Below are 13,410 nucleotides of genomic sequence, written 5' to 3'. Positions count from 1 at the left end.
CTTCATTTGGGCGTGCTGGTAGTAACCTTATTCTCATTCTAAGGCTTTGTCCTTCTTTCGGTCCTTCATTTGGGCGTGCTGGTGGTAACCTTATTCTCATTCTAAGGCTTTGTCCTTCTTTCGGTCCTTCATTTGGGCGTGCTGGTGGTAACCTTATTCTCATTCTAAGGCTTTGTCCTTCTTTCGGCCCTTCATTTGGGCGTGCTGGTAGTAACCTTATTCTCATTCTAAGGCTTTGTCCTTCTTTCGGTCCTTCATTTGGGCGTGCTGGTAGTAACCTTATTCTCATTCTAAGGCTTTGTCCTTCTTTCGGCCCTTCATTTGGGCGTGCTGGTAGTAACCTTATTCTCATTCTAAGGCTTTGTCCTTCTTTCGGTCCTTCATTTGGGCGTGCTGGTGGTAACCTTATTCTCATTCTAAGGCTTTGTCCTTCTTTCGGTCCTTCATTTGGGCGTGCTGGTGGTAACCTTATTCTCATTCTAAGGCTTTGTCCTTCTTTCGGTCCTTCATTTGGGCGTGCTGGTGGTAACCTTATTCTCATTCTAAGGCTTTGTCCTTCTTTCGGTCCTTCATTTGGGCGTGCTGGTAGTAACCTTATTCTCATTCTAAGGCTTTGTCCTTCTTTCGGTCCTTCATTTGGGCGTGCTGGTGGTAACCTTATTCTCATTCTAAGGCTTTGTCCTTCTTTCGGTCCTTCATTTGGGCGTGCTGGTAGTAACCTTATTCTCATTCTAAGGCTTTGTCCTTCTTTCGGTCCTTCATTTGGGCGTGCTGGTGGTAACCTTATTCTCATTCTAAGGCTTTGTCCTTCTTTCGGTCCTTCATTTGTGCGTGCTGGTAGTAACCTTATTCTCATTCTAAGGCTTTGTCCTTCTTTTGGTCCTTCATTTGGGCGTGCTGGTGGTAACCTTATTCTCATTCTAAGGCTTTGTCCTTCTTTCGGTCCTTCATTTGGGCGTGCTGGTAGTAACCTTATTCTCATTCTAAGGCTTTGTCCTTCTTTCGGTCCTTCATTTGGGCGTGCTGGTGGTAACCTTATTCTCATTCTAAGGCTTTGTCCTTCTTTCGGTCCTTCATTTGGGCGTGCTGGTGGTAACCTTATTCTCATTCTAAGGCTTTGTCCTTCTTTCGGTCCTTCATTTGGGCGTGCTGGTGGTAACCTTATTCTTATTCTAAGGCTTTGTCCTTCTTTCGGTCCTTCATTTGGGCGTGCTGGTGGTAACCTTATTCTCATTCTAAGGCTTTGTCCTTCTTTCGGTCCTTCATTTGGGCGTGCTGGTGGTAACGTTATTCTCATTCTAAGGCTTTGTCCTTCTTTCGGTCCTTCATTTGGGCGTGCTGGTGGTAACCTTATTCTCATTCTAAGGCTTTGTCCTTCTTTCGGTCCTTCATTTGGGCGTGCTGGTGGTAACCTTATTCTCATTCTAAGGCTTTGTCCTTCTTTCGGCCCTTCATTTGGGCGTGCTGGTGGTAACCTTATTCTCATTCTAAGGCTTTGTCCTTCTTTCGGTCCTTCATTTGGGCGTGCTGGTAGTAACCTTATTCTCATTCTAAGGCTTTGTCCTTCTTTCGGCCCTTCATTTGGGCGTGCTGGTGGTAACCTTAATCTCATTCTAAGGCTTTGTCCTTCTTTCGGTCCTTCATTTGGGCGTGCTGGTGGTAACCTTATTCTCATTCTAAGGCTTTGTCCTTCTTTCGGTCCTTCATTTGGGCGTGCTGGTGGTAACCTTATTCTCATTCTAAGGCTTTGTCCTTCTTTCGGTCCTTCATTTGGGCGTGCTGGTGGTAACCTTATTCTCATTCTAAGGCTTTGTCCTTCTTTCGGCCCTTCATTTGGGCGTGCTGGTGGTAACCTTATTCTCATTCTAAGGCTTTGTCCTTCTTTCGGTCCTTCATTTGGGCGTGCTGGTAGTAACCTTAATCTCATTCTAAGGCTTTGTCCTTCTTTCGGTCCTTCATTTGGGCGTGCTGGTGATAACCTTATTCTCATTCTAAGGCTTTGTCCTTCTTTCGGCCCTTCATTTGGGCGTGCTGGTGGTAACCTTATTCTCATTCTAAGGCTTTGTCCTTCTTTCGGTCCTTCATTTGGGCGTGCTGGTGGTAACCTTATTCTCATTCTAAGGCTTTGTCCTTCTTTCGGTCCTTTATTTGGGCGTGCTGGTGGTAACCTTATTCTCATTCTAAGGCTTTGTCCTTCTTTCGGTCCTTCATTTGGACGTGCTGGTAGTAACCTTAATCTCATTCTAAGGCTTTGTCCTTCTTTCGGCCCTTCATTTGGGCGTGCTGGTGGTAACCTTATTCTCATTCTAAGGCTTTGTCCTTCTTTCGGTCCTTCATTTGGACGTGCTGGTAGTAACCTTAATCTCATTCTAAGGCTTTGTCCTTCTTTTGGCCCTTCATTTGGGCGTGCTGGTGGTAACCTTAATCTCATTCTAAGGCTTTGTCCTTCTTTCGGCCCTTCATTTGGGCGTGCTGGTGGTAACCTTATTCTCATTCTAAGGCTTTGTCCTTCTTTCGGCCCTTCATTTGGGCGTGCTGGTAGTAACCTTAATCTCATTCTAAGGCTTTGTCCTTCTTTCGGTCCTTCATTTGGGCGTGCTGGTGGTAACCTTATTCTCATTCTAAGGCTTTGTCCTTCTTTCGGCCCTTCATTTGGGCGTGCTGGTAGTAACCTTATTCTCATTCTAAGGCTTTGTCCTTCTTTCGGTCCTTCATTTGGGCGTGCTGGTAGTAACCTTATTCTCATTCTAAGGCTTTGTCCTTCTTTCGGCCCTTCATTTGGGCGTGCTGGTAGTAACCTTATTCTCATTCTAAGGCTTTGTCCTTCTTTCGGTCCTTCATTTGGGCGTGCTGGTGGTAACCTTATTCTCATTCTAAGGCTTTGTCCTTCTTTCGGTCCTTCATTTGGGCGTGCTGGTGGTAACCTTATTCTCATTCTAAGGCTTTGTCCTTCTTTCGGCCCTTCATTTGGGCGTGCTGGTAGTAACCTTATTCTCATTCTAAGGCTTTGTCCTTCTTTCGGTCCTTCATTTGGGCGTGCTGGTAGTAACCTTATTCTCATTCTAAGGCTTTGTCCTTCTTTCGGCCCTTCATTTGGGCGTGCTGGTAGTAACCTTATTCTCATTCTAAGGCTTTGTCCTTCTTTCGGTCCTTCATTTGGGCGTGCTGGTGGTAACCTTATTCTCATTCTAAGGCTTTGTCCTTCTTTCGGTCCTTCATTTGGGCGTGCTGGTGGTAACCTTATTCTCATTCTAAGGCTTTGTCCTTCTTTCGGTCCTTCATTTGGGCGTGCTGGTAGTAACCTTATTCTCATTCTAAGGCTTTGTCCTTCTTTCGGTCCTTCATTTGGGCGTGCTGGTGGTAACCTTATTCTCATTCTAAGGCTTTGTCCTTCTTTCGGTCCTTCATTTGGGCGTGCTGGTAGTAACCTTATTCTCATTCTAAGGCTTTGTCCTTCTTTCGGTCCTTCATTTGGGCGTGCTGGTGGTAACCTTTTTCTCATTCTAAGGCTTTGTCCTTCTTTCGGTCCTTCATTTGGGCGTGCTGGTAGTAACCTTATTCTCATTCTAAGGCTTTGTCCTTCTTTCGGTCCTTCATTTGGGCGTGCTGGTGGTAACCTTATTCTCATTCTAAGGCTTTGTCCTTCTTTCGGTCCTTCATTTGGGCGTGCTGGTGGTAACCTTATTCTCATTCTAAGGCTTTGTCCTTCTTTCGGTCCTTCATTTGGGCGTGCTGGTGGTAACCTTATTCTCATTCTAAGGCTTTGTCCTTCTTTCGGTCCTTCATTTGGGCGTGCTGGTGGTAACCTTATTCTCATTCTAAGGCTTTGTCCTTCTTTCGGTCCTTCATTTGGGCGTGCTGGTGGTAACCTTATTCTCATTCTAAGGCTTTGTCCTTCTTTCGGTCCTTCATTTGGGCGTGCTGGTGGTAACCTTATTCTCATTCTAAGGCTTTGTCCTTCTTTCGGTCCTTCATTTGGGCGTGCTGGTGGTAACCTTATTCTCATTCTAAGGCTTTGTCCTTCTTTCGGTCCTTCATTTGGGCGTGCTGGTGGTAACCTTATTCTCATTCTAAGGCTTTGTCCTTCTTTCGGTCCTTCATTTGGGCGTGCTGGTGGTAACCTTATTCTCATTCTAAGGCTTTGTCCTTCTTTCGGTCCTTCATTTGGGCGTGCTGGTGGTAACCTTATTCTCATTCTAAGGCTTTGTCCTTCTTTCGGCCCTTCATTTGGGCGTGCTGGTGGTAACCTTATTCTCATTCTAAGGCTTTGTCCTTCTTTCGGTCCTTCATTTGGGCGTGCTGGTAGTAACCTTATTCTCATTCTAAGGCTTTGTCCTTCTTTCGGCCCTTCATTTGGGCGTGCTGGTGGTAACCTTAATCTCATTCTAAGGCTTTGTCCTTCTTTCGGTCCTTCATTTGGGCGTGCTGGTGGTAACCTTATTCTCATTCTAAGGCTTTGTCCTTCTTTCGGTCCTTCATTTGGGCGTGCTGGTGGTAACCTTATTCTCATTCTAAGGCTTTGTCCTTCTTTCGGTCCTTCATTTGGGCGTGCTGGTGGTAACCTTATTCTCATTCTAAGGCTTTGTCCTTCTTTCGGCCCTTCATTTGGGCGTGCTGGTGGTAACCTTATTCTCATTCTAAGGCTTTGTCCTTCTTTCGGTCCTTCATTTGGGCGTGCTGGTAGTAACCTTAATCTCATTCTAAGGCTTTGTCCTTCTTTCGGTCCTTCATTTGGGCGTGCTGGTGATAACCTTATTCTCATTCTAAGGCTTTGTCCTTCTTTCGGCCCTTCATTTGGGCGTGCTGGTGGTAACCTTATTCTCATTCTAAGGCTTTGTCCTTCTTTCGGTCCTTCATTTGGGCGTGCTGGTGGTAACCTTATTCTCATTCTAAGGCTTTGTCCTTCTTTCGGTCCTTTATTTGGGCGTGCTGGTGGTAACCTTATTCTCATTCTAAGGCTTTGTCCTTCTTTCGGTCCTTCATTTGGACGTGCTGGTAGTAACCTTAATCTCATTCTAAGGCTTTGTCCTTCTTTCGGCCCTTCATTTGGGCGTGCTGGTGGTAACCTTATTCTCATTCTAAGGCTTTGTCCTTCTTTCGGTCCTTCATTTGGACGTGCTGGTAGTAACCTTAATCTCATTCTAAGGCTTTGTCCTTCTTTTGGCCCTTCATTTGGGCGTGCTGGTGGTAACCTTAATCTCATTCTAAGGCTTTGTCCTTCTTTCGGCCCTTCATTTGGGCGTGCTGGTGGTAACCTTATTCTCATTCTAAGGCTTTGTCCTTCTTTCGGCCCTTCATTTGGGCGTGCTGGTAGTAACCTTAATCTCATTCTAAGGCTTTGTCCTTCTTTCGGTCCTTCATTTGGGCGTGCTGGTGGTAACCTTATTCTCATTCTAAGGCTTTGTCCTTCTTTCGGCCCTTCATTTGGGCGTGCTGGTAGTAACCTTATTCTCATTCTAAGGCTTTGTCCTTCTTTCGGTCCTTCATTTGGGCGTGCTGGTAGTAACCTTATTCTCATTCTAAGGCTTTGTCCTTCTTTCGGCCCTTCATTTGGGCGTGCTGGTAGTAACCTTATTCTCATTCTAAGGCTTTGTCCTTCTTTCGGTCCTTCATTTGGGCGTGCTGGTGGTAACCTTATTCTCATTCTAAGGCTTTGTCCTTCTTTCGGTCCTTCATTTGGGCGTGCTGGTGGTAACCTTATTCTCATTCTAAGGCTTTGTCCTTCTTTCGGCCCTTCATTTGGGCGTGCTGGTAGTAACCTTATTCTCATTCTAAGGCTTTGTCCTTCTTTCGGTCCTTCATTTGGGCGTGCTGGTAGTAACCTTATTCTCATTCTAAGGCTTTGTCCTTCTTTCGGCCCTTCATTTGGGCGTGCTGGTAGTAACCTTATTCTCATTCTAAGGCTTTGTCCTTCTTTCGGTCCTTCATTTGGGCGTGCTGGTGGTAACATTATTCTCATTCTAAGGCTTTGTCCTTCTTTCGGTCCTTCATTTGGGCGTGCTGGTGGTAACCTTATTCTCATTCTAAGGCTTTGTCCTTCTTTCGGTCCTTCATTTGGGCGTGCTGGTAGTAACCTTATTCTCATTCTAAGGCTTTGTCCTTCTTTCGGTCCTTCATTTGGGCGTGCTGGTGGTAACCTTATTCTCATTCTAAGGCTTTGTCCTTCTTTCGGTCCTTCATTTGGGCGTGCTGGTAGTAACCTTATTCTCATTCTAAGGCTTTGTCCTTCTTTCGGTCCTTCATTTGGGCGTGCTGGTGGTAACCTTTTTCTCATTCTAAGGCTTTGTCCTTCTTTCGGTCCTTCATTTGGGCGTGCTGGTAGTAACCTTATTCTCATTCTAAGGCTTTGTCCTTCTTTCGGTCCTTCATTTGGGCGTGCTGGTGGTAACCTTATTCTCATTCTAAGGCTTTGTCCTTCTTTCGGTCCTTCATTTGGGCGTGCTGGTGGTAACCTTATTCTCATTCTAAGGCTTTGTCCTTCTTTCGGTCCTTCATTTGGGCGTGCTGGTGGTAACCTTATTCTCATTCTAAGGCTTTGTCCTTCTTTCGGTCCTTCATTTGGGCGTGCTGGTGGTAACCTTATTCTCATTCTAAGGCTTTGTCCTTCTTTCGGTCCTTCATTTGGGCGTGCTGGTGGTAACCTTATTCTCATTCTAAGGCTTTGTCCTTCTTTCGGTCCTTCATTTGGGCGTGCTGGTAGTAACCTTATTCTCATTCTAAGGCTTTGTCCTTCTTTCGGCCCTTCATTTGGGCGTGCTGGTGGTAACCTTATTCTCATTCTAAGGCTTTGTCCTTCTTTCGGCCCTTCATTTGGGCGTGCTGGTAGTAACCTTATTCTCATTCTAAGGCTTTGTCCTTCTTTCGGCCCTTCATTTGGGCGTTCTGGTAGTAACCTTATTCTCATTCTAAGGCTTTGTCCTTCTTTCGGCCCTTCATTTGGGCGTTCTGGTAGTAACCTTATTCTCATTCTAAGGCTTTGTCCTTCTTTCGGTCCTTCATTTGGGCGTGCTGGTGGTAACCTTAATCTCATTCTCAGGCTTTGTCCTTCTTTCGGTCCTTCATTTGGGCGTGCTGGTGGTAACCTTATTCTCATTCTAAGGCTTTGTCCTTCTTTCGGCCCTTCATTTGGGCGTGCTGGTAGTAACCTTATTCTCATTCTAAGGCTTTGTCCTTCTTTCGGCCCTTCATTTGGGCGTGCTGGTAGTAACCTTATTCTCATTCTAAGGCTTTGTCCTTCTTTCGGCCCTTCATTTGGGCGTGCTGGTAGTAACCTTATTCTCATTCTAAGGCTTTGTCCTTCTTTCGGTCCTTCATTTGGGCGTGCTGGTGGTAACCTTAATCTCATTCTAAGGCTTTGTCCTTCTTTCGGTCCTTCAATTGGGCGTTCTGGTGGTAACCTTATTCTCATTCTAAGGCTTTGTCCTTCTTTCGGCCCTTCATTTGGGCGTGCTGGTAGTAACCTTATTCTCATTCTAAGGCTTTGTCCTTCTTTCGGCCCTTCATTTGGGCGTGCTGGTAGTAACCTTATTCTCATTCTAAGGCTTTGTCCTTCTTTCGGTCCTTCATTTGGGCGTGCTGGTGGTAACCTTAATCTCATTCTAAGGCTTTGTCCTTCTTTCGGTCCTTCATTTGGGCGTGCTGGTGGTAACCTTAATCTCATTCTAAGGCTTTGTCCTTCTTTCGGTCCTTCATTTAGGCGTGCTGGTGGTAACCTTAATCTCATTCTAAGGCTTTGTCCTTCTTTCGGTCCTTCATTTGGGCGTGCTGGTGGTAACCTTATTCTCATTCTAAGGCTTTGTCCTTCTTTCGGCCCTTCATTTGGGCGTGCTTGTAGTAACCTTATTCTCATTCTAAGGCTTTGTCCTTCTTTCGGCCCTTCATTTGGGCGTGCTGGTGGTAACCTTATTCTCATTCTAAGGCTTTGTCCTTCTTTCGGCCCTTCATTTGGGCGTGCTGGTGGTAACCTTAATCTCATTCTAAGGCTTTGTCCTTCTTTCGGTCCTTCATTTGGGCGTGCTGGTGGTAACCTTATTCTCATTCTAAGGCTTTGTCCTTCTTTCGGTCCTTCATTTGGGCGTGCTGGTGGTAACCTTAATCTCATTCTAAGGCTTTGTCCTTCTTTCGGTCCTTCATTTGGGCGTGCTGGTGGTAACCTTAATCTCATTCTAAGGCTTTGTCATTCTTTCGGCCCTTCATTTGGGCGTGCTGGTGGTAACCTTATTCTCATTCTAAGGCTTTGTCCTTCTTTCGGCCCTTCATTTGGGCGTGCTGGTGGTAACCATATTCTCATTCTAAGGCTTTGTCCTTCTTTCGGCCCTTCATTTGGGCGTGCTGGTGGTAACCTTATTCTCATTCTAAGGCTTTGTCCTTCTTTCGGCCCTTCATTTGGGCGTGCTGGTGGTAACCTTATTCTCATTCTAAGGCTTTGTCCTTCTTTCGGCCCTTCATTTGGGCGTGCTGGTAGTAACCTTATTCTCATTCTAAGGCTTTGTCCTTCTTTCGGCCCTTCATTTGGGCGTGCTGGTAGTAACCTTATTCTCATTCTAAGGCTTTGTCCTTCTTTCGGCCCTTCATTTGGGCGTGCTGGTGGTAACCTTATTCTCATTCTAAGGCTTTGTCCTTCTTTCGGCCCTTCATTTGGGCGTGCTGGTGGTAACCTTATTCTCATTCTAAGGCTTTGTCCTTCTTTCGGCCTTTCATTTCGGCGTGCTGGTAGTACCCTTATTCTCATTCTAAGGCTTTGTCCTTCTTTCGGCCCTTCATTTGGGCGTGCTGGTAGTAACCTTATTCTCATTCTAAGGCTTTGTCCTTCTTTCGGCCCTTCATTTGGGCGTGCTGGTAGTAACCTTATTCTCATTCTAAGGCTTTGTCCTTCTTTCGGCCCTTCATTTGGGCGTGCTGGTGGTAACCTTATTCTCATTCTAAGGCTTTGTCCTTCTTTCGGTCCTTCATTTGGGCGTGCTGGTGGTAACCTTATTCTCATTCTAAGGCTTTGTCCTTCTTTCGGCCCTTCATTTGGGCGTGCTGGTGGTAACCTTATTCTCATTCTAAGGCTTTGTCCTTCTTTCGGCCCTTCATTTGGGCGTGCTGGTGGTAACCTTATTCTCATTCTAAGGCTTTGTCCTTCTTTCGGTCCTTCATTTGGGCGTGCTGGTGGTAACCTTATTCTCATTCTAAGGCTTTGTCCTTCTTTCGGTCCTTCATTTGGGCGTGCTGGTGGTAACCTTATTCTCATTCTAAGGCTTTGTCCTTCTTTCGGCCCTTCATTTGGGCGTGCTGGTGGTAACCTTATTCTCATTCTAAGGCTTTGTCCTTCTTTCGGTCCTTCATTTGGGCGTGCTGGTGGTAACCTTATTCTCATTCTAAGGCTTTGTCCTTCTTTCGGCCCTTCATTTGGGCGTGCTGGTAGTAACCTTATTCTCATTCTAAGGCTTTGTCCTTCTTTCGGCCCTTCATTTGGGCGTGCTGGTAGTAACCTTATTCTCATTCTAAGGCTTTGTCCTTCTTTCGGCCCTTCATTTGGGCGTACTGGTGGTAACCTTATTCTCATTCTAAGGCTTTGTCCTTCTTTCGGCCCTTCATTTGGGCGTGCTGGTGGTAACCTTATTCTCATTCTAAGGCTTTGTCCTTCTTTCGGCCCTTCATTTCGGCGTGCTGGTGGTAACCTTATTCTCATTCTAAGGCTTTGTCCTTCTTTCGGCCCTTTATTTGGGCGTGCTGGTGGTAACCTTATTCTCATTCTAAGGCTTTGTCCTTCTTTCGGCCCTTCATTTGGGCGTGCTGGTGGTAACCTTATTCTCATTCTAAGGCTTTGTCCTTCTTTCGGCCCTTCATTTGGGCGTGCTGGTGGTAACCTTATTCTCATTGGATGTATAGATTAAAGTGTTCTGAATTTCTATTCCTGGATTTTTTTGTACTTAGTACAGTTTGAAGTTATGAAGACTTGGAAGCGAAGTAATTTATGACGACAACTCAAGAAACTGAACAACTTGACATCTGGGTCAACCTTCACAGTAATTCATTCTTGACAAAGTGTTTAAACAAACAAAACTGGGAAAAAACATTTCTTTAATGTGGATTTTAACTTAGAAACAAAAAGAAAAAAAATCTACCTTGTTCTTTTGTGGTAGATTTAAACAATTGAACAATACACGGTGGGTGTGGAGTTGTACCAAATAGTTCTATTTTTGTCGTCAAATAAAGGCTTCAATAGTATTTGGCCCATTGTATCCAAATAATTCAATTGACTCAGACTCAGACTTTCAGACTCAGACACCTATCTCATATAAAGTCACTAGCGGATCCAGAACTTTGGAGTGGGGGGGGCGATTTTTTTCCAAACCCTAACCCTAACGCCCAGTAAACCCTAACCCTACGCATAAACGTGCATACAGCGCGCGCGCGCGCACGCGCGCGCACACACACACACGCGCACACACACACACACACACACATATATATATATATATATATATATATATGTATATGTATATATATATATATAAATATGAGAATAAAAAAAGCATTTCTCAACCTTCGGCGAAAACCAAAACAACTGGGGCAGCGCTATAAGGTTCTCTGGTGAAGTTCGGGGCGAAGCCCCGACGCCATAAGCGTTTTCTTGCTTTTTTCACTGCAGAAACGCATTCTCCTGACAAGTACAGCTCATTATTCATCAATGGAGTTCGGGGCTTCGCCCCGACGCCAAAAGCGTTTTCTTGCATTCTTCTCTGCAGAAATGTATTCTCCTGACATCTACAACTCATTACTCATAAATGGAGTTCGGGGCGAAGCCCCGACGCCAAAAGCGTTTTCTTGCATTCTTCACTGCAGAAACGCATTCTCCTGACCTGAAGCTCATTATTCATACTATTAAAAAACGACCTTTCGAATAATGTTGTACTTGAAAAATATTCTAATTTGAATTTATAGACCCATAATACATTGCAAATAAAACCGATTTGTTCCTTGAAAAGATAGGATACCCCACGTATTTAGATTTTTGGTTTGAGGATCGCCGCCGAAAAAATACTTATTCGATAAATAGTTATAGTCCCAAATTTATTTAGCTAGAAAAATATCAGATTGAGTAAAGGTTGGGAAAAGGCGACTATGAAAACGTTATTTGAGTTTAGAACTCATCTCAATCATGACTCTTATACTGAAAAATTTCGTTTGAATTCTAACTTTTCAAATGCAAAGTCTTTCTTAAAATACTTATGATAACTTCATGTGAAATTACAAAAACTCTGTCTGGAAATGGGAATGGCGGTAGAGTGAAAACGATTAATCCTCGCTCCTTTACTAATTTCTGCTAAAGATTGCATTTGGCATTAAAGAATAGGTATGGGGCGACTCGATATAAGAATTTAATTTATAGTATATATAAATTATATTACTGACAGATTTTTTAAATTTTGTAATTTCTTAACTATAATACAAAAAGAAAAAGTATTGATTTGTCCGATGGGGGAAATGCGATTGCATGTATCGCCCCTCCCACCTGGTACAACCCTTTTTCATTTAAATTTTCTAATGATACAATTTGAGATTAGAGTGTGGTACGACATATTTACAATGGGTCACATATCAATACGTAGTTTATATTATATAGATATTCAACTAATTTTATTCACAAACTATGATTCTCCACAAAAATAGGACCGCCCCCCCCCCCAGCAATCAGAGGGCTAGAGTGGGGAGGGCAGTACATGCAATCGCCCCCCCTCACCATACCGAATCGGCCAAAATACCAGAAAGGGAGCGACATAATATAAAATTTATATATTAATTCAACTAATTTTGTTCACAAACTATGATTTCTCAATAAAAACGGACCGCCCCCCCCCACTCAAAGGGTTTAGGTGGGAAGGGCAGAAGAGGTATTCGTCCCCTCCCACCACCAATCGGCAAACAGGGAACGACATAATATAAAGATCGGTTAAAATATCAATAACAAGTTACAAGGATATAGATATTTAATTGATTTTGTTAGCATGCTGTGATTTCTACCAATAAATTGGACCGCCCCCCCCACTCGAAAGTTAAGGGGGGGGGCGGGATTGATACCATCGCCCCCTCCCGACCCCACCAAATCGGCCAACATACTAGAGGGGGGGGGCGAAATAATCTAAAAATAGGTTGAAATATAAATAATTAGTATATATTTTTAACATAAGTAATAAATTCGTATACAAATTGTGTGAATCCTATACTAAAGTTCGTCCTCCCCCCCCCCTTCGGGGGGGGGTCGGCCGAGTGGGGGGGCGATCGCCCCTACCGCCCCCCCCCCTGGATCCGCCAGTGTATAAAGTAGGCCTAATACAAAAATACAAAGCTACAGTAACTACAACAAACATAGCCTAAACACCATAGTTTGAAATAAACGAAGACGGAATGAGAACTTAAGCAGACCACCGGTGGAAAACGGCTTTGTCGGTACGAGTGGGGGAAAATATACAGGTCACAACTGGGTCTGCGTAGTCATATGAATCACTGTTCTCATCTTCAATTTTCGAAATCGAAGGCATCGCCCATTATACAAAAAAATCGGATATTATCTTTTTTTTTTAAAGGCTTGTGTTTGTAGGTTAAAAAATGAAACGTTTGTAGGACGGTTTGTTTTTTGTAGGCCTACTAGATTTTAAATTGTGTGTTGGTTGGGGGGGGGGGCATTATAATGCAGGCCGTTCTATTTGAAGTACAAACAAGTTAAATTTATTTTAAAAATACTTAAAAAAAAAAAGCTGATATTGATTGAAATAACACTAAATCAATAATGTAATTCATTATTAATAGATCTAAACTTATCTAGAAATAATAATTGTGTACGATACGAAATATTAGTATCTAATGTGTTTTATTTAGGGCAAACTTTCCGAGCTGCCTTTTCAAAAGCTTTTTTTTTAAAAGTTGCTTGAGTCTTAATTCGAACTTGAGGTCTCGAACCTCTACAATGGAAAACTTTTGCGTTGGCCACTGTGCTATTCAAGTACTTCTAAAAATAGAAGGTTGTTGTTAGTTTGAAAATTATAACTACTAACCTAATTCTCTGCACAAAGCTGATCTCCCCTTCATTTTGAACTATTTCTATTTCTTTTTCATTACAAATAATTGATTAACTTAAAGGTATTTTTTTTTACGGATTTATGTGTTGATTGAAAAGACTAACTGTGCAAAGTTGAATTACACCTATGAGGTACGGGGCATACAATTGGAAGTTTTTTTTTTATATTATTATTGAAATGCCGCTGATGTTGCTAACCGCTCATTTCAAACCTTGACCCAAAAAACAATAATAATAATTAAAAACAAAAACAAAACACTTTTCATGACAAGAAATATATTGTATTATTTATCACAATATTCAAATGACATTTCATGACCTCTGGAACGAATGCACTGTCCAGC

The sequence above is a fragment of the Biomphalaria glabrata genome, chromosome 14, assembly GCF_947242115.1.
Source record: "Biomphalaria glabrata chromosome 14, xgBioGlab47.1, whole genome shotgun sequence".
In the NCBI taxonomy this organism is placed as follows: domain Eukaryota; kingdom Metazoa; phylum Mollusca; class Gastropoda; family Planorbidae; genus Biomphalaria; species Biomphalaria glabrata.
This window is presented reverse-complemented; position numbering follows the sequence as displayed.